Source organism: Schistocerca cancellata, chromosome 6 (assembly GCF_023864275.1).
Source record: "Schistocerca cancellata isolate TAMUIC-IGC-003103 chromosome 6, iqSchCanc2.1, whole genome shotgun sequence".
NCBI classification, from domain to species: domain Eukaryota; kingdom Metazoa; phylum Arthropoda; class Insecta; order Orthoptera; family Acrididae; genus Schistocerca; species Schistocerca cancellata.
This window is the reverse complement of record NC_064631.1, coordinates 211,824,482-211,847,169: the sequence shown is the minus strand read 5'-3', so window position 1 is coordinate 211,847,169 and position 22,688 is coordinate 211,824,482. Positions and strand designations below refer to the sequence as shown.

At 43.2% G+C, this 22,688-nt stretch overlaps 1 protein-coding gene across 1 annotated transcript in view; it reads left to right on the top strand.

The window, feature by feature from the left end:
• LOC126191373 (TM2 domain-containing protein almondex) overlaps positions 1 to 22,688 on the top strand; it is a 115,683-nt gene that overhangs the window by 46,683 nt on the left and 46,312 nt on the right. The gene's annotated exons all lie outside the window — the stretch shown is intronic.

The window sequence follows — 22,688 nt, the reverse complement described above, 5'->3', positions numbered from 1 at the left end:
AAGAAGAATGGGAAGTTGGTGAAGAAGATGTGAAAATCACAATCAAAGGACTCAGAAACAACAAAGCCCCAGGGGAGGATGGAATAACATCAGAATTAATCAAGGAGGGAGGTGAGAGCTTACACTTAAGAGATTATATATATAAACTGATCCAGTTGATATGCGAGAAGGAGATACTGCCAGAAGAATGGAATTTGGCTATAATATGCCCAATATACAAGAAGGGAAGCAAAATGGAATGCGGTAACTGCAGAGGAATCAGCTTGCTGAATGTAACGTGTAAGGTGCTGTCCATCATTGTCCTCAGAAAATTGCAACCATTCATAGAGAACAACATACAGGAGTACCATCCTGGCTTTCGACAAGACCGATCAACAATAGATCACATTTTCACACTAAGACAATTGTTTGAAAAGCATTGGGAATATGATAAAGATACCTACAGCCTGTTCGTCAGTTTTCAGCGTGCATATGACAGCATCCACAGGAATAGCCTACACAATGCAATGCGGGACTTCAGAATCCCTGAGAAGCTACTGAGAATGGTGCAGGCTTGTATGGAAGGGTCAAACGCAGCAGTATGTTTCAGAGGAGCCACATCAGAAACATTTGATATTGAGACAGGCCTCAGAGAAGGGAATGCACTCTCATGTGTTCTGTTCAATGTCATCTTAGAGAAAGTAATAAAAGAGTGTAGGCAACAGGAGTGGGCTGGAGTAGAGATGGACCGTAACTTCAATTGTCTCGCATATGCAGTTGACGTAGTAGTGAATCAAAGTACGAGTTGAAAGAAATGTACCGGAAAATGGACAGTAATGCACAGAAAGTAGGGCTCAAAGTGAATCGAGACAAAACAGAGTTTTTGCAATTAGGAAGAAGACAAGAGCAGGTAGAATTTCTTCAGATAGATGACAAGCGGTTCAAGAGAGTAGACCAGTTCAAATACTTGGGTTCTTGGTTTACTATGGACAACAACATAAAAATGGACATCAAGGAAAGAATAGCAGTGGGAACGAAATGCGTGCATTCCCTCAGAGAGACGCTTGGCTCTAAATCGATCCCAGCGGTAATGTATGGTTCAGAAACATGGGGCATGACTAAGTGAGAAAGGGAAAAGCTATTAATATTTGAAAGAAGAGTAATGAGGAAGATATGAGGACCAGTTTTAGATAACGGAGAATTGAGGAGGCGGAAAAATGAGGAAATCTACCTTCTGATGCGACAACCAACTATCCTACAGAAGATAAAGAGCGAAACAATACAATGGGTGGGCCATGTAGCCCGTATGCCAGATGGAAGACAGGCGAAGATGGCACTAGCGGGGAGCGGGGAAACCAAACACCAAATGCCCCATTGGACGACCACGGCAGCGCTGGATGGATGACCTGGCGAAGGACCTCGCAGCCCTGGGAATTGAAGATACCTGGAGGAACTGGGCACAAAACAGGAAGGAATGGAGGCAGTTTTGTGGAAGCAGCGTGTGGTCTGTAGGGCCTGTGATCGCTGAATATCTATCTATCTAAAATATTTGTACCACACTACGAGCGCAGTTTTCCTTTACAATAGGTCAGTGGAAACTGAGGGAAAGTGTGGCAAACATCTAGGATCAAAGTGTCCGGTGTCAGGAAGAGACAGCTTTATTTTTTGCAGAGAGACAAGTGTAATAATAATTAAAAGGGGACTGCAAGTAGTATTGTAAGATTCTTTTGTGTGTAACAGAAAGGCAAAAACCATGTAATATGCCTAAAAATTTGAAATTCCAGCAGCTAAATGAAGAAAATTAGAGGCATTATTAGGCATGAAACAACTATACTAGTAAGGCAAATTATATTAAACTCCCTGATGACAGTAGCATCAAGATGGCTGATATGAAATTCAAATCATTGGCTACTAAATTCAATGCATTCTTCCTAACAGTAGCTAAAAACAGAGGACAAAAGAAAGAAACAAAGAGAAATGAAAGCAAATGATCTATTATTATGAATTCATCTCATTTCTTTGTATGTGATTATATACTCATAAATGCATGATATGACCTCGCAAATCCAGTTTCGGTAGAACTGAAGAAGAAAAACTATCCTTTGGCATTTTCTGTGATATTGCACAGGCCTTTGATGGTGTTGGTCATTAAATTCTACTAGTGAAACTAAAATGTGATGCCGTTGAAGACATTCCGATTGCATGGATGGAGTCATATCTTAACAGACTTGGAGAATGACATTAAAAAACAACACAACAGGAATAAATATAAAGTTGGAGTGGGGAAACATGAAATACAGTGTCCCACTAGATTCTGTGTGTTGCGTACTCCTGTTCTTGACCTATATGAATGATGTACGTGAGACACTGAAACACTCTTCAAACATTGGGAAGTTTGCTGACGACAACTAGCATACTGTTAGAAAGGCCCAAATACATCCACACTAGAAACAGCCAGATAGATGATTAACAGAACAAACTTACTACTGACATTCAGGGTGATTCTAATTAAAGTTGAACTTTCAAAATGCTGTAGGAATAACACCACTGGGGTCAGAATGATGTCAGATTGCAGCGGAATATTATCGGAGAAGGGGGAACACGAATGGCAGAAGAAGAAAAGTAGTGTGAAAATTGATCAATAGATGGCGCTGTATGTGTCAGAATATGTAAATGAAAACACCTGTCATGCGCATGACCTATTGAAGTTGGTATAAACATGCTGGGTATACAGCTTTTCCTTCTTTAGCATCTGCGACATAAGCCATGAATGTCTCAATGTAGGATCACGCTCTGCTTGTAAAGCAGTATTACAAGAATGATGACTGTGCACACATTGCTCTGCAGAAGTTCCAGACACTGAAGGGTTCGAAAAAAGGCGTTGGTCCAATGACTCCCGGAGAAAATGATTCGGAAATTTGAAAAGACGGGTTCTTGGGTTCTTTTGGTGTGCAACCTGGTAGAGGGAGAAACCGAATTGATTCGATGTCAGTGGAAGCAGTGGCCACAGCAGTGCAGGAGGAGATGAGTGGTGGTGTGCAAACATATAGTGCACGGAGAATTGTCTGAACATTGGACATATCTGTGAACATGGTGTGTAAAACCCTACAAAACATCCTTCTTTGCTATCCATTCAAAATTACTGATGTGCACGAGTTGCTTCCTGTTGACCTGCCAGCAAGAGAGACCTTTGCTTTAAAATTGCTTGCTCGCATGGAAGTAGACAATGATTGGCCTTGGAAAATTTTGTGGGCAGATGAAGCCCACTTCCATCTGACATTATATGTCAATACACCCCCAGGGGGCCCACAGTCTTTTTGTGGGTATGTGTGTGGCACGCACGGGGCGTCGAGCTATTGCAGTCTCCTTTCCTTTCCAGGCTGCATTACCATCCCTGTTCCTCTCCCTCCCTATACTAATTCCTTTGCCTCTGCCTCCTCTTTTCCCTCTTAGTGGATTTCTTTATGTCGGCATGACTATCCTCCTGGCTTTGTTTTGGTCTGTGCTATTGTTTATTTTGGTGTTTCCATTTCCTTTTTGGCGGTTTTGGTCCACTTGAGGTTTGACCTCCATTCCCAAAATTTTCCGTTCAGTGTGAGCCATTTGGGGATGAACTCCCTACCTAGCTTCTAAGGTGTGGGTTCCTCTCTCCCTCCCCTTCCCTTTCCCTCTGCACACTGGCCCCCCTCCTGCTAGGTCACCAGCACATTAGCCAGTCCGTGTGGTGGGGTTGTTAAGTACCCACTTGGCTGAGCCCCCTGAGACCACAGGGATCACACTGCTAGTACCTGAGCTTTTAACGCCTCGTGTATGCCCAGGAGTTGATGCTCATCACTTTGGGGCACCAGAATTCCCTTCAGTGGCCGCTGTGCTACATGGCCCTTGCTGTGGCTGGGTGGCGCCCATGGGGCGAGCCCCTGATCAGAGTGGGTGGTACTAGGGTGGACACCTTGCGCATGAAGCAACAAAAGCTTCACCATCCTGGCCATCTCTAAGAGTGGTAGCAGACGTGACACTCCTTGATTCTTCGGGCTTCCCCTCCCTGGGAGGAGGGTCAAGCTCGCCGGCTTTGGTTTAAACCTTTCCCTCGGTACCTGGTTTGTACCAGGACGGATGGTGGAAGTTTTGCCACGACCAAGCCTTTGTTTTCCATGGAGACGATCCGAGATAAGTATGGCAAAGTGGAATCGATGAGTAAAATGTGGTCTGGTGCTTTGCTCATAAAGACATCTTCTGCTGTCCAATCTGACACAATGCATGCTTGTGACCGTTTTGGTGGCGTCCCAGTCTCTGTCACACCCCACCAATCTTTGAACTTGGTACAGTGCATTATTTTCCACCGAGATCTTCTTCTCCAAACTGACGATGAACCCTGTGCTAACCGCGAGCAGCGAGAGGCTCGTATTATCTGCAGTGTGCAGCGAGGCCCTCCAAACAATTGCACCAGTACAGGAGCCTTTATACTGGCCTTCAAGAGGGATGTCCTCCCAGAGAATGTCAAGGTAATAGTGTATCGGTGTGATGTAAAACCTTATATTCCACCACCAAAGAGATGCTTTAAATGCTTATGGTTTGGAGGCATGTCTTTCCGCCGCACCATTGATCCTCTCTGCGTTGACGGTGTGTGTGTGTGTTTGTGTGTGTGTGTGTGTGTGTGTGTGTGTGTGTGTGTGTTGGGGTTTATGGGCGCTCAACATCGAGGTCATCAGCGCCCTGACACACATTAAAAGGAAAGAATGTGGACATACCGAAGAAAACTGAAGCACACACGCAAACGGTGACTGTGGGCACCCCCTCCATGAGGGGAGTGCCTGTGCTCCCCCACCTTTGTGTGTAAATTGTCATGAACAGCAACCTCCGCACTCGCCTGTATGCCCGGTGTTTGTGGAAGAAAGAACGATTCAAGAGTACAAAACCTTAGATCAACCCACGTACACTGAGGCTCTTCAAAGGTATGACCGGCTTCATCCAATGTCTATGTCTTCTACTTTTGCTTCCGTTATGTCCATTCCCCCTCCTACCCCCTCATCTTCCCAGCCCCACCCCATTTGCCCCATGCCTTCAGCCTCCTGCTGCCTCTCTCACTCCCCCTCCCCGTCAGTACCCATACCCACCCCTTCGGGTGCTGCTCCCCCTTCCCTGCCGGAGAAGTGCTCCCCTCCTCCGGTGGCCGCAGGTACTGGAGCTCCCTCCCGGGACTCCTCTTCCCAGCACCCCCCTGAAAGGCGATCTAATCCACATCAGCAGCGCCATCTACGGCCGGTGGGCACCAAGATTGCTCGGTGTAATTCCTTGCCGGCCCTCTCTGAAGTCTGCCCTTCTCTTCCTTCCCAAGAGAAGAAGCAGAAACGCAAAAACAAGGGCAAGGCCCATCCGGTACCCCCTGAGGTGCAGCCTTCCCCTCCTCCAGTCAGTGAACCAATAGAGTCTGACCCCACCTATGTGGATATTACCCCATCTTTATTGGTGACGGATGGCAACTCGGTAGCGTGACCGACTCCAGTCCCTTCACTTCCCCCTTGGACTCCAGCTTGAGAATCCTCCAGTGGAATTGTAATGGGTATTTGCGTCACCTTCCAGAGTTGCAGCCCCTTCTTTCCTTCTACTCTGCCGCTTGTATTGCGCTCCAGGAGACCCATTTTGTCAATTCTTACTCAACCGCCCTTCGTGGGTTCCACACTTTCTGTCGGAACCGAATTGGCCCTTTGCCGGCTTCTGGTAGTGTTTGCACCTTGGTCCACAAGGACATTGTTAATAAATGGGTTCCCCTCCATACCACTCTTGAAGCCATTGCTGTCAGGGTCCATCTGGCCACTCCAGTCACAATCTGTAATATCTAACTCCCACCTGACAGGCTGCCCACATCCCTTGCCCTAACCACCCTTCTTCAACAACTCCTTTCTCCCTTCCCACTATTAGGGGATTTTAATGCCCACAACCCTCTTTGGGGTAGTCATACGACTACTGCCCTGAGCAGGACAGTTGAAGCTGTTCTGGTAGACTTGACCTCTGTTCACTAAACAAAGGCGCTCCCACACACTTTATTGTGCTGCACAGCACTTTCTCTACCATTGACCCCTCCATCTGCAGTCCCGGCCTTCTTCCCTCCAATCAGTGGGGAGTCCACGATGGCTTCTGTGACAGTGACCATTATCCGATTGTTTTGACCTTGCTTCAGTGTGTCTCATTCCGTCACCCTCCCAGATGGTCCATATCTAAGGCTGATTTGGGTGCCTTCTCCTCTGCTCCCATCCCCCCTGCATTGCCACATGAGTGTTGGTGAATCTACTCAGACTTTGACTGCTGCCATCCTTTCAGCAGCTGTTTCAGCAGTCCCTTCTTCCTCAGGTTCCCCACGCCGGAAGATGGTCCCTTGGTGGACTCCGGATATTGCTGCAGCCATAAAAGACCACCGCCGTGCTTTTCAACACTTCAAGTGGCACCCTTCTACTGCTCTTCTTCTGGTCTTTAAATGACTCTGCACCTGGACACGCTGTCTAATCAAATTTCAGAAACGGATTTGCTGGGAACAATATGTAGCTGCCATGGGACCACATACCCCCTCTTCACAAATCTGGGCAAAACTCAGCCGAATTTTTGGCCACCGTTCTTCCACTGGGGTTGCTGGAATTTCTGTGCATTGTGTTGTCCTTACCAATCTGGACTTGGTAGCAGAAGATTTCGCTCAACACTTTGCTCAAGCTTCAGCATCGGCTCAGTATCTGCCCAAGTTCCTTCTGAAAGAGCACTTAGAACGACTGCCTTTGTCTTTTGTTTCTCGCTGCTCGGAGCTATATAATGCTCCATTCAGTGAGTGGGAATTTGCCAGCACCCTTGCCCTTTGTCCTGACACAGCTCCTGGACCGGATCGGATACATAAGCAAGTGCTCCAACACTTATCGGTGGCTGGCCACCATCGTATACTGACCCTCTTCAACTGTCTGTGGAGTGAGGAAGTCTTTCCTACCCAGTGGCAGGAAAGAATTGTTGTTCTGATATTGAAGCCAGGGCTAGCTAGCATCCAATTAGCCTTACTAACACCCTCTGCAAGCGAATCGGCCGCTGTTTTGGATCCTTGAATCCCACGACCTTTTGTCATCGATTCAAGATGGTTTTTGCTGTGGCCGATCTACCATAGATAACTTGGTCCACCTGGAGACTGCTGTTCGGCCGGCTTTTGCCCATCAGCAACACCTCATTTCATTCTTCTTTGACCTACATAAAGCCTATGGCACCACCACATCCTTTCCACCCTTTACAAATGGGGCCTTGTGATGCTCTGCCCATTTTTATCTGTAACTTCCTTTCTTGTCAATCTTTCCGGGTCCAAGTTCGCTGCTCATGCAGTACTCCCCATCGGCAAGAAAATGGGGTTTCACAGGGTTCTGTGCTGAGCGTCCCTCTCTTTCTCATAGCCATTAATGGTCTGGTGACAGCTGTTGGGCCGACAGTGTCCCCCTCTTTGTATGCTGACGATTTTTGTATCTACCTCGCTTCCTCCGTAATGGGCGCTGCAGAACGCCGTCTATGGGGTGGAGGGGGGGCAGGGGGGGGGGCAATCTGCCAGGTGCACTCATGGGCTCTCTCCCATGGCTTTCAGTTTTCAATGGCCAAGACATGTGTCATGCATTTCTGCCATCGCTGTACAGTCCATCCACATCCAGAACTGTTCCTCGATGGCCAGCCCCTCAAGATAGTGAACACCCATCACTTCTTGGGTCTGGTCTTCGATACCCGGTTGACATGGCTCCCTCATCTTCGCCAGCTGAAGAGGACGTGCTGGTCCCATCTCGGTGTTCTTAGTTGTCTGTGCAATACCGCCTGGGGTGCAGACCGCTCTGTTCTCCTGCGATTGTCTCAAGCGTTGGTCCAGTCTCATTTAGACTATGGAAGTCCTATCTATGGTTCTGTGCAGCATTCGACGCTGCAGATCCTAGACCCCATCTACCACTGTGGGGTCCAACTTGCGACTGGTGCCTTCCGGACTAGCCCTGTACTTAGCCTTCTCGCAGAGGCAGGGATTCCACCACTGTGAGTTTTGCACCAACAACAGCTGATATCTTATGCGCTCCGCATTCGCTGCACCCCAAAGCACCCTAATTATGGTCTCCTTTATCCAGACACGGAGACCACCCTGCCGTAGTGGCGGCCACAATGTGGGCTTACCATGGCTGCCCGCATTCAGTTGCTCTTTTCTGAGCTATAGCAATTCCATTTACTGCCTCTCTTCTCTGCTCACGCATGTACGCCTCCTTGGTGTGTCTCTCAGCCACAGCTCTGTCTTGATCTCTCAATCGATTCAAAGGATTCTGTCTCTCTGATGGCTCTTCGCCACCAATTCTCCTGTCTCCTCAGTTCATTCCAGAGTTCAGAAGTGATCTATACTGATGGCTCCATGGTTGCTGGTCGCACTGGTTTTGCTTACACGTATGCATGACGCACAGAACTTCACTCCTTGCCTGATGGCTGTAGTATTTTTACTGCAGAATTGGTAGCCATCTTGCACGCACTGAACCATATCCGCTCTTGCTCAGGACCATCCTTCACTATCTGTAGTGACTCATTGAGCGGTTTGCACGCTATCGGCCAGTACTTCTCTCGCCACCCGTTGGTCATCGCTATCCAGGACTCACTTTCTCTCCTTGCTCAACGTGGATGCTTGGTGGTTTTCGTTTGGACCCCAGGCCATGTTGGGATTCCTGGAAATGAACTTGCCAATTGACTGGCTAAGTTAGCTACTACCAGGCCATCTCTTGCTATTGGCATTCCAGAAATAGACCTTCGCTCGGTATTACGTCGTCAGGTTTTGGGCCTTTGGGATGCAGAAAGACACACTCTTTCTTCACCGAACAGGCTCAGGGCAATTAAGGATTCTACAACTCCATGGCGGTCCTCCTCCTGGACCTCTCATAAGGCCTCTGTCATCCTACATAGGTTCCGCATCGGCCGTGCTTGATTGACTCACGGTTATCTCCTCCCGTCGGGAGGACCCCCCTCTCTGTCGTTGTGGATCGATGTTGACTGTGGCTCACATCTTATTGGACTGCCCCAACTTAGCCACCCTGTGATGGAATTTTAGCTTTCCAGACCCGCTACCCCTGGTGTTGGCTGACAATGCCTCAATGGCAGATCTCGTTTTACGTTTTATTTGTGATAGGGGATTTTATTGCTTTATTTAAGGGAGGGACCTTCCACCTTATCGGTGAGTGGAGGGGATGGCGGGCACTCTTGGCCCCCCCCCCCTTTTCGCCCCTCCTTTCCTTGTGGGGTCTGTTATGTCTTGAGCATCTCTCTTATCTCCCATGCTTCTCCCTTCACGCCTCTGTCATTAGTCACTTTCTCTCCCTCACCTCTTCTTCCATCCTTTTCCTTCTTTCCCTGTCAATAGTTGATCATTTTATGGATACTGTACTTCCCTCTTTTAATGTGGGATTTTATCGGTTTTAGTTAATCTAAGGTCGGAGGGACTAATGACCGCATAGTTTGCTTCCTTCTCCACCCATCCACCCATCCACCCAACCAACCTATGTGTCAGTACACAGAATTGTCGAACATGGGCAACGGAAAATCCTCACACAAATCAACCAGTACCTCTTCATCTTGAAAAGGTCACTGTGTGGTGTGGGTTTACAGCATCATTCATCATAGGGCAGTATTTTTTCGAAGAGACAGGTGCTTCCCACCCTGTTACCTGTACCATCACTGGTAGGCGCTATGAGTGTCTTTTGGGCAACCACGTCATTCCAGCTCTCCAACAATGTGGATGGGATCATTTTTGTGCAAGATGGGGCACCTCCGCACATTGCAAATCCAGGTAAGCAGCTGCGGAAGCACTGTTTCAGAAATGCTAAAATTCTCAGCCGCCATTTCCATACAGCCTGACCGTCCCGATTACCAGGTCTTAATCCGTGTGACTTCTGGCTGTGGGACTATCTGAAAGATGTTGTGTCCAGCATTCTGATTGCGAACTTAGCTGCATTGAAGGCACACATTGCGCAACACATTCTGACCGTGACCCCGGAAACACTTCAATCAGTTGTGGAACATGGTGTTTCTTGATTTCAACTTGTTGCAGAAAACGGTGGACAGCACATTGACCATGTTTTGCGCCAATCACATGGAAATTAATAATACGATTTGGTTTTTATGCGGTTTTTGGCCTCAGGACAATTAAAAAGTGATGTGAGTGATGCTTTTTATGTGGTTTTTTTCCGCAGGACAATCAAAAACCGATTCCCATCTGATGTCATTTGATCTTGCTGTGGTGGATGAGCTTACGTAACTAACAGTATCACACCTGTACACTCATGCACACAGAGTAGTACAGTTTAACGTCAAATGTACACCTTAGGCATTGTTGTGTGATTCATTCGTCATTTGTAGTTGACCACTATTAAATTATGATCCTTACAGTGCCATCTATTGCTACATTTTGGAAGTATTTATTTTTCTTTAGCCATATGTTTTCCCCCTCCTCCGATAATATTTCGTTGCAATTTGTCATCATTCTGACCAATGGTGTTATTTCTACAGCAGTTTGAAAGTTTAACTTTAATTATAATCACCCCATACATCAGCTTCAGATCAGGTGAATTTGATGACGAAATATTGTTAGTTCACAATCGGGCTCCTAAACCACTGTAGAACGATTCTGGCATTGTGAAACAGACAGTTAATCTGCTGGAAGGTGACATCTCCATTGGGGCAGACATAAAGTGTGAAGGGATGCAGGTAGTCCACACTAACATTCACATACTTCACAGCTGTCAAGGTGCCTTCAATAACTACAGCAGCTCTTATGGAAACCATGTGGATGCCCCCCAAACCATAATACTGCCGCCACTGGCCTACATCCATGGCATGGTACAAGGTTCAAGCAACTGTTTGTGAGGATAAGTGTGCCCGGACATGACCATCAACTTCGTGTAACAAGAAATGTGGTGCATCCAACTAGGTGACACATTTCCATTGATCTATCATCCTATCCAGGTGACTCTATACCTATACCCATTGCAATTGTAATTGACTATGGCATTGTGTCAACATAGGAACATGTGTCATCCACCACAGAGGCCCGTAGGCATCAATATGCACTGAACAGTGTGCTCTGAAGCACTTGGACCTGCACCAGTATTGTGCTGTCATCAAATATGTCACAGATTACTGCCTATCCTGCTTTACTTAGCTGACAAGCCACCGACCTCCGTGTTCTGTGATGTGGCATTGATGTCCAACACTTCGTCATCTATTTGTGATTTCACCATCCCTAAACCCCTTTCCATAGGTGCTCACAACAATAGCATATGAACAGCAAACCAGCTTTCTGTTTCCGAGATGCTTGTTCCCAGGCACCAGGCCCTTTGCCAAAGTCACTTATATCAGTGAATTTCACCATTTCTGTGTCATCACTAGAATGATTCCCTATTCATCTTCGCTCTGCTTATATACTTTGCTTAGCAATTAAACTATAGGGATGAGAACTGTTGGATCCCCTTAAATGGGTCATGGGTAATGATGAGACAATTAACTGGTTTTAACAACCCATAGGCCAGTCAATTGTTTTTCCATTCAGTCGGCTTTTTCAGTTACCTGAAGCAAAAAAGAATTGAAGCAGTCTCTGCAGTCACATCAGCCATATGAATGTTTTTTTAATAACTCTCTCAAGTGGTTTCACTTTATCTGAGACAACTGACTGTCAAAAGACTCTGATGTTATGCAAGTTATGAGTATTTTCATTCTCTCTCCATGTGAGAGTGTTTTCACTTACACACATGTTCAGCCTTTATATTTATAGTTCACCCATGGCTTGGACTGCTAACATTTTTAGTGACGAATAAAAAAAGGTATGTTTCTGAAAATGATATAATTTAAAAATTTATGTATTTAGTTACTTGAAAGTTAATTTTTTTTACTTCTGGTATTAAATATTTAATTTATGGTGGTTTTAAAAGTTTGATAACTGGTGGTGCATTGTAAATTCATGTTGAAATATATGAACAATTCCTCTTTTTAATTTAAGTTTATTGAAGCTCTATTTCTCTTTCCCACCAGTTTGCACGCAGAACATGTAGGTTATTATTATTATTGTTGTTGTTGTTGTTGTTGTTGTTGTTGTTGTTGTTGTCATCATTTGATGCCTTAATCACTTGCTTTTTAAGCATATACTGCCATTTATTACAAAAAAATATTTATCATTTATTAATTTTCTTTGAATTTCTCTAATTAGTGTAGCTTCACAATATGACTCATCCTAGCAGGTACCGTATAACACATTGAACTTATATTGAACATCAGTCTCTCTCTCTCTGGTCATGTAGTATCTACCATTCATATGTATATTTATGAAATAGTTATGTTTCTCTGTTTTCACTGGTCTTATTGGTATAGCAGACTCCCTTTTAGTGTTTTTTGTTGTCATTTAAGTAGTACAAATGAACAAACCGCATTTATGAATTCTAAACTTTGCAACTTGTTAAAGCATTGAAACACACAAATCCAGATGATGTAACTTGAGATTATCTCAAAGGTAGTCTTACATGTGTTGAAATCTCTCTCTCTCTCTCTCTCTCTCTCTCTCTCTCTCTGTGTGTGTGTGTGTGTGTGTGTGTGTGTGTGTGTGTGTGTGTGTGTTACTATGTAGATACATTTTTCATGTTGTTGTTGTTGTGGTCTTCAGTCCTGAGACTGGTTTGATGCAGCTCTCCATGCTACTCTATCCTGTGCAAGCTTCTTCATTTCCCAGTACCTACTGCAACCTACATCCTTCTGAATCTGCTTAGTGTATTCATCTCTTGGTCTCCCCCTACGATTTTTACCCTCCACGCTGCCCTCCAATACTAAATTGGTGATCCCTTGATGCCTCAGAATATGTCCTACCAACCGATCCCTTCTTCTGGTCAAGTTGTGCACAAACTTCTCTTCTCCCCAATCCTATTCAATACTTCCTCATTAGTTATGTGACCTACCCACCTAATCTTCAGCATTCTTCTGTAGCACCACATTTCGAAAGCTTCTATTCTCTTCTTGTCCAAACTATTTACCGTCCATGTTTCAGTTCCATACATGGCTACACTCCATACAAATACTTTCAGAAATGACTTCCTGACACTTAAATCTATACTCGATGTTAACAAATTTCTCTTCTTCAGAAACGCTTTCCTTGCCACTGCCAGTCTACATTTTATATTCTCTCTACTTCGACCATCATCAGTTATTTTGCTCCCCAAATAGCAAAACTCCTTTACTACTTTAAGTGTCTCGTTTCCTAATCTAATTCCCTCAGCATCACCCGACTTAATTCGACTACATTCCATTATCCTCGTTTTGCTTTTGTTGATGTTTATTTTATATCCTCCTTTCAAGACACTGTCCATTCCGTTCAACTGCTCTTCCAAGTCCTTTGCTGTCTCTGACAGAATTACAATGTCATCGGCGAACCTCAAAGTTTTTATTTCTTCTCCATGGATTTTAATACCTACTCCGAATTTTTCTTTTGTTTCCTTCACTGCTTGCTCAATATACAGATTGAATAACATCGGGGAGAGGCTACAACCCTGTCTTACTCCCTTCCCAACCACTGCTTCCCTTTCATGTCCCTCGACTCTAATAACTGCCATCTGGTTTCTGTACAAATTGTAAATAGCCTTTCGCTCCCTGTATTTTACCCCTGCCACCTTTAGAATTTGCAAGAGAGTATTCCAATCAACATTGTCAAAAGCTTTCTCTAAGTCTACAAATGCTAGAAATGTAGGTTTGCCTTTCCTTAATCTTTCTTCTAAGATAAGTCGTAAGGTCAGTATTGCCTCACGTGTTCCAGTATTTCTACGGAATCCAAACTGATCTCCCCCGAGGTCGGCTTCTGCTAGTTTTTCCATTCGTCTGTAAAGAATTCGTGTTAGTATTTTGCAGCTGTGGCTTATTAAACTTATAGTTCGGTAATTTTCTCATCTGTCAACACCTGCTTTCTTTGGGATTGGAATTATTATATTCTTCTTGATGTCTGAGGGTATTTTGCCTGTTTCATACATCTTGCTCACCAGAAGGTAGAGTTTTGTCAGGACTGGCTCTCCCAAGGACGTCAGTAGTTCCAATGGAATGTTGTCTACTTCGGGGGCCTTGTTTCGACTCAGGTCTTTCAGTGCTCTGTGAAACTCTTCACGCAGTATCGTATCTCCCCTTTCTTCTTCATCTACATCCTCTTCCATTTCCATAATATTGTCCTCAAGTACATTGCCCTTGTATAGACGCTCTATATACTCCTTCCACCTTTCTGCTTTCCCTTCTTGGCTTAGAACTGGGTTTCCATCTGAACTCTTGATGTTCATACAAGTGGTTCTCTTATCTCCAAAGGTCTCTTTAATTTTCCTGTAGGCAGTATCTATCTTACCCCTAGTGAGATAAGCCTCTACATCCTTACATTTGTCCTCTAGCCATGCCTGCTTAGCCATTTTGCACTTCCTGTCGATCTCATTTTTGAGACGTTTGTATTCCTTTTTGCCTGCTTCATTTACTGCATTTTTATATTTTCTCCTTTCATCAATTAAATTCAATATTTCTTCTGTTACCCAAGGATTTCTACTAGCCCTCGTCTTTTTACCTACTTGATCCTCTGCTGCCTTCACTACTTCATCCCTCAGAGCTACCCATTCGTCTTCTACTGTATTTCTTTCCCCCATTCCTGTCAATTGTTTTCTTATGCTGTCCCTGAAACTCTGTACAACCTCTGGTCCTTTCAATTTATCCAGGTCCCATCTCCTTAAATTCCCACCTTTTTGCAGTTTCTTCAGTTTTAATCTACAGGTCATAACCAATACATTGTGGTCAGAGTCCACATCTGCCTCTGGAAATGTCTTACAATTTAAAACCTGGTTCCTAAATCTCTGTCTTATCATTATATAATCTATCTGATACCTTTTAGTATCTCCAGGGTTCTTCCATGTATACAACCTTCTATCATGATTCTTAAACCAAGTGTTAGCTATGATTAAGTTGTGCTCTGTGCAAAATTCTACCAGGCGGCTTCCTCTTTCATTTCTTAGCCCCAATCCATATTCACCTACTATGTTTCCTTCTCTCCCTTTTCCTACACTCGAATTCCAGTCACTATTAAATTTTCGTCTCCCGTCACTATCTGAATAATTTCTTTTATTTCATCATACATTTCTTCAATTTCTTTGTCATCTGCAGAGCTAGTTGGCATATAAACTTGTACTACTGTAGTAGGTGTGGGCTTCGTATCTATCTTGGCCACAATAATGCGTTCACTATGCTGTTTGTAGTAGCTTACCCGCATTCCTATTTTCCTATTCATTATTAAACCTACTCCTGCATTACCCCTATTTGACTTTGTGTTTATAACCCTGTAGTCACCTGACCAGAAGTCTTGTTCCTCCTGCCACCGAACTTCACTAATTCCCACTATATCTAACTTTAACCTATCCATTTCCCTTTTTAAATTTTCCAACCTACCTGCCCGATTAAGGGATCTGACATTCCACACTCTGATCCGTAGAACGCCAGTTTTCTTTCTCACATTTTTCATATGTAAGTGTTTATCATGTAACTGAGGCGAATGAGGTTAACTAGCCCAGTATTTGTCTAGACAAATGCAGGGAACTATCTAAAATAACATAAGGCTGCCTGGCAGAACTGACTTGAAATGATAGGGCATCAAACAAAGATGTCTCTCACCTCCCCAAATCTGTTGTACAGCGAGCAGAAGTGATACCCTACTACCATGCCAGTGGGTTCACACTTTTAAAATAATACTTTAAAATTATTATTTAGTTGAATTATGCTGTACTCTCTCATTTTAGAAATTTGAAATGCCTCTTCCCAAAATTATTATTTAGTTGAATAATGCTGTACTCTCTCATTTTAGAAATTGAAATGCCTCTTCCTTATTGCAGTCTATATATGTACTTACTGTAGACATGTTTCACCATTTACTTTAAGGCATGTTCAGTGAATTTAATCTGGAATAATACAGCTTTTTCTTTTTATATGCGGTATCTATAGGTTAGAAGAGGGTTCACCTCATAATTTGTATAGGATAGAGTAGCATGGAGAGCTGCATCAAACCAGTCTCTGGACTGAAGATCACAACAACAACAACAACAATAATAAATTACTACTGATTCATTTTTTCCTGCTGAAATCTGAATCAGCTGTTTTCTCCCAGTATGCATTAACACACACACACAATAATTTAAAAATAATTTCCATAATAATCAGAGTTAGTAGATTTCATAGCTGTGAAGGCACTCCTCCAGGTTGGGATTTACAGAATTTGATGTGTGAATGAATGATTCAATTATTCTTCGTTTTCTATGCATTTTCAAGGAATTGTTTGTTTTTCACTATTAGCAAACAAGGTAATTTGTGACACTGTGTTTATACACTCCATGCAGTTAGATGAAATACACTTTGTTTACCAGACATCAAAGTGAAAAATTGAATGAATATTGAAAGCAATATGCAACAGCTTAAGATGGCAAGAAGATTCTAAAATGTTTGGAATGGGCAAAATGACAATGGACAAGGGATAAAAGTTAATGGTATTTAAAAATATATTACTCAGAGTCGCAAGTCAATGTGCCCTGCCACCTCTTCACCCCCCTCCCCTCTGCCCCCCCCCCCTTCGGCTTCCCCTCCACACACACACACACACACACACACACACACACACACACACACACACACACACACACACATACAGAGTGTCCTTCTCAAGAGTTGGCTAGCACATTTTCTCCCATGTTTTAGCAGATATTTGCAATTCCATTTTTGCAATGTGTAGCTGGAGTCAGCCCAAACAAAAACTGTTCATTGCGTCTTTCATACAACACCTAACATCAGCAGAAGGTTTTAGTTTATTTCCTATCACAGACAAGAACATTTTTAAACCAGAGTTTTATGTGTCCGTTTGCTTGAGCAGTTTCAAATTAGTCTAGTGTGATATTCGTTTTATCAGTATTTGTGAACAGGGAGAGTACAACATGAAGGATAGGCTGTGACTGAGTAGCACTGCCACATGGTGAGGGCAGTCAGTGCAGGCCAGGGCAGTGCTGTCACTGCAGGAATACTTCATATTCTTTGTGTGTTACTGTCACTGTTAATATCCATAGCTAAAACAAATATTGTACTGAATTGATATGGTCCCCCTCTGTCAAATGAGCATGCAAAATTCCGCTTTAAAATTTAATTTTTTTGATGGACATTGCATGAAAGATGCGTTGAGCAGTATTTGTATTTATATGTATCTACAGGTTGATTCCATGAAGGTGTATGGACCAAAACAATAAAAAATGTTCAGTAAATATGAGCTCTGAAGTGCGTACCTTAGGAGCTAAGCATTTGTTCATCCTTGCTACTGTGAATACAGCTCTTCTAATGAACAAATGCTCGTAGTTCTTAACACTTTGGCGACCAAGCCCGAGTGTAGGTCAGGCCACAGAATTGCTTCAAAACGACCGCACCCGAGTATAGGTTGGGCAGCTGTTGCATGCCGCTCACAGCTTATTAGCCATCCAGAAGCAGGCAGGCTACTGTGGTAATGCTGCCTATATGTCCATTGGCTGCTGCTCACCTCTGTGTTCTGGTTTTAGAACTGCGTCAAAATAAACTGTAAGATAAGCATAGTAGATTCCGTGAGACGCTGCGCCATTGTGCATGGGTGTAACCATGAGTTTCAAATGTCGTCGTTACTGCTTGCCATTTCTTGTTAATTTTTCTCTCAAATGTGTCACATTTTCTGAGTAAGAAAGAAATTTTAGAAGCCTTAGAAAGAGAATCGGACGATTCTGGTTCTGAGTAAGAAATGTCTGAATATGAAGAGAATGAAGAGGATTCAGATACAGGTAAGGAGCTCTCTAGTGCAATCTTCCTTCAGTATTGTTATTACGACTTACATTGCTTGAGTTGCTTCAGTTAGCAGAAAATTTATTTCTGTTCATCTTGTCTATCTTGCAGAGGAATCTGATGAGCTTGCATGTGTGCAGCCGATGTTTACTGAACAAAGTAAATCCTCAACAACGCAGGTGTCAGCTGCAACACAGCTGTCTTTACCTCCAACAAAGAGGCAACGAATTTCACGCAAAAAAACTCTGATGCCGAATAAGGCTGGAACTTTGCTGACGTGCAGCCTAGGCAGCTGTTCATGAGAATTCCACTCCTCTTGCTGTGTTTTCGATCTTTTTTCCCCAATCCCATAATGAAACACACAAAATCCAAAACAGATAAATATGCAGAGTCTTTTTATGACAAACTCAAAGCAGCTTCTAGGATAAAGCCTCACAGTTTTTGTAATTCGTGGGTGGGAGTAAAGCTGCATGAAATGTATTTGTTTTTTGGCATATTTGTCCACATGTGTACTGTGAAAAAACCAAAATTGACAAATTACTGGTCTCCCATGTCTTTGTTATGGCCAGAAACAGATTCAAGGCAATATTATCAAACCTGCATTTGATAATATTGCCCATGTTTTTGTTATGGCCAGAAACAGATTCAAGGCAATATTATCAAACCTGCATTTGATAATATTGCCCATGTTTTTGTTATGGCCAGAAACAGATTCAAGGCAATATTATCAAACCTGCATTTGAATTACAATGCAACTTACGTTCTGAAAAGTCAACCTCAGTGTGACCTCATGCATAAAATCAGGCCAATCCTGGATTATTTCTTATTGTTGTTGTTGTGGTCTTCAGTCCTGAGACTGGTTTGATGCAGCTCTCCATGCTAATCTATCCTGTGCAAGCTCCTTCATCTCCCAGTACCTAATGCAACCTACATCCTTCTGAATCTGCTTAGTGTATTCATCTCTTGGTCTCCCTCTACAATTTTTACTCTCCACGCTGCCCTCCAGTGCTAAATTTGTGATCCCTCAGGACATGTCCTACCAACCGATCCCTTCTTCTAGTCAAGTTGTGCCACAAACTTTTCTTCTCCCCAATCCTATTCAATACCTCCTCATTAGTTACATGATCTGCCCATCTAATCTTCAGCATTCTTCTGTAGCACCACATTTCGAAAGCTTCTATTCTCTTCTTGTCTAAACTAGTTATTGTCCATGTTTCACTTCCATACATGGCTACAAATACTTTCAGAAACGACTTCCTGACACTTAAATCTATACTCGATGTTAACAAATTCCTCTTCTTCCGAAACGCTTTCCTTGCCATTGCCAGTCTACATTTTATATCCTCTCTACTTCGACCATCATCAGTTATTTTGCTCCCCAAATAGCAAAACTCCTTTACTACTTTAAGTGTCTCATTTCCTAATCTAATTCCCTCAGCATCACCCGACTTAATTCGACTGCATTCCATTATCCTCGTTTTGCTTTTGTTGATGTTTATTTTATATCCTCCTTTCAAGACACTGTCCATTCCGTTCAACTGCTCTTCCAAGTCCTTTGCTGTCTCTGACAGAATTACAATGTCATCGGCGAACCTCAAAGTTTTTATTTCTTCTCCATGGATTTTAATACCTACTCCGAATTTTTCTTTTGTTTCCTTCACTGCTTGCTCAATATACAGATTGAATAACATCGGGGAGAGGCTACAACCCTGTCTTACTCCCTTCCCAACCACTGCTTCCCTTTCATGTCCCTCGACTCTAATAACTGCCATCTGGTTTCTCTACAAATTGTAAATAGCCTTTCGCTCCCTGTATTTTACCCCTGCCACCTTTAGAATTTGCAAGAGAGTATTCCAATCAACATTGTCAAAAGCTTTCTCTAAGTCTACAAATGCTAGAAATGTAGGTTTGCCTTTCCTTAATCTTTCTTCTAAGATAAGTCGTAAGGTCAGTATTGCCTCAAGTGTTCCAGTATTTCTACGGAATCCAAACTGATCTCCCCCGAGGTCGGCTTCTGCTAGTTTTTCCATTCGTCTGTAAAGAATTCGTGTTAGTATTTTGCAGCTGTGGCTTATTAAACTTATAGTTCGGTAATTTTCACATCTGTCAACACCTGCTTTCTTTGGGATTGGAATTGTTATATTCTTCTTGAAGTCTGAGGGTATTTTGCCTGTTTCATACATCTTGCTCACCAGAAGGTAGAGTTTTGTCAGGACTGGCTCTCCCAAGGCCGTCAGTAGTTCCAATGGAATGTTGTCTACTCCGGGGGCCTTGTTTCGACTCAGGTCTTTCAGTGCTCTGTCAAACTCTTCACGCAGTATCGTATCTCCCCTTTCTTCTTCATCTACATCCTCTTCCATTTCCATAATATTATCCTCAAGTACATTGCCCTTGTATAGACGCTGTATATACTCCTTTCACCTTTCTGCTTTCCCTTCTTGGCTTAGAACTGGGTTTCCATCTTAGCTCTTGATATTCATACAAGTGGCTCTCTTTTCTCCAAAGGTCTCTTTAATTTTCCTGTAGGCTGTATCTATCTTACCCGTCGTGAGATAAGCCTCTACATCCTTACATTTGTCCTCTAGACATCCCTGCTTAGCCATTTTGCACTTCCTGTCGATCTCATTTTTGAGACGTTTGTATTCCTTTTTGCCTGCTTCATTTACTGCATTTTTATATTTTCTCCTTTCATCAATTAAATTCAATATTTCTTCTGTTACCCAAGGATTTCTACTAGCCCTCGTCTTTTTACCTACTTGATCCTCTGCTGCCTTCACTACTTCATCCCTCAGAGCTACCCATTCGTCTTCTACTGTATTTCTTTCCCCCATTCCTGTCAATTGTTTTCTTATGCTGTCCCTGAAACTCTGTACAACCTCTGGTTCTGTCAGTTTATCCAGTTCCCATCTCAGATTCCCACCTTTTTGCAATATCTTCAGTTTTAAACTACAGGGTCCACATCTGCCCCTGGAAATGTCCTACAATTTAAGACCTGGTTCCTAAATCTCTGTCTTACCATTATATAATCTATCTGATACCTTTTAGTATCTCCAGGGTTCTTCCATGTATACAACCTTCTATCATGATTCTTAAACCAAGTGTTAGCTATGATTAAGTTATGCCCTGCGCAAAATTCAAAACAGACGGCTTCCTCTTTCATTTCTTAGCCCCAATCCATATTCACTTACTATGTTTCCTTCTCTCCCTTTTCCTACTGTCGAATTCCAGTCACCCATGACTATTAATTTTTCGTCTCCCTTCACTACCTGAATAATTTCTTTTATTTCATCATACATTTCTTCAATTTCTTCGTCATCTGCGGAGCTAGTTGGCATATAAACTTGTACTACTGTAGTAGGCATGGGCTTCGTGTCTATCTTGGCCACTATAATACGTTCACTATGCTGTTTGTAGTAGCTTACCCACACTCCTATTTTCCTATTCATTATTAAACCTACTCCCGCATTAACCCTATTTGATTTTGTATTTATAACCCTGTATTTACCTGACCAAAAGTCTTGTTCCTCCTGCCACCGAACTTCACTAATTCCCACTATATCTAACTTTAACCTATCCATTTCCCTTTTTAAACTTTCTAACCTACCTGCCCGATTAAGGGATCTGACATTCCACGCTCCAATCCGTAGAATGCCAATTTTCTTTCTCCTGATAACAACGTCCTCTTTAGTAGTCCCCGCCCGGAGATCCGAATGGGGGACTATTTTACCTCCGGAATATTTTACCCAAGAGGAAGCCATCATCATTTAACCATACAGTAAAGCTGCATGCCCTCGGGAAAAATTACGGCTGTAGTTTCCCCTTGCTTTCAGCCGTTCGCAGTACCACAACAGCAAGGCCATTTTGGTTAATGTTACAAGGCCAGATCAGTCAATCATCCAGACTGTTGCCCCTGCAACTACTGAAAAGGCTGCTGCCCCTCTTCAGGAATCACACATTTGTCTGGCCTCTCAACAGATACCCCTCCGTTGTGGTTGCACCTACAGTACGGCTATCTGTATCGTTGAGGCACGCAAGCCTCCCCACCAACGGCAAGGTCCATGGTTCATGGGGGGAGGATCCATGGTTCATGGGGGGATTCTTATTAGAATCACAGAAATCATTTTACCGATCAAAAAACCTCACTATTAATGAAGGCATGTGTGGTTTTCATGTAAGAGTGGCATTTTGAGTTTACTTAAAAACTAAACCTGATGAGTATGGAATCAAGATGTTTATTGTGTGCGATTCCAAAACTGGTTATGTTCTTACACTGGAGGTATATGCCAGGAAAGGAACATAAGACAACTCCATAATACTATTATTTGAGAGGTTGGTAGCAGATTACCTGGGAAAAGACCACACTGTTTACATGTACAGATTTTATAGTTCACCAGCAGTATTCGATTTTCTGTGACAGCATAAAACGAAAGCAGTAGGTACATGCATGACTAACTGCAAAGAACTACCAAATGAAATTGTTTCCAAAACACTGAAAAGGTATGAGTCTGTGTTAATGAGGAGGAATCATCTGCTTTGTTTGAAGTGAAAGACACAAGAGATGTACTATGCCTGTCCAATGTGCACAAAATGACCAGCTCTGACATGTCTGTTCATAAAAGGTCAAAGTAAAATCAAAACCAGATGCCATTCTTGGCTATAATATTTACAAAACGGGGGTCGACAGGAGTGATCAGATGATTTATTACTAGCATTTAGGAGGAAACAGATGAAGTGGTGGACTAAATTGTTCTTCCATATTCTTATAATGGCTACAACAGATGCATTTGTCTTATGCTGGGAAACGAGGACTCCTGCTCAAAGAAAGGGCTGCCATTTTGCCACTTTTCTAC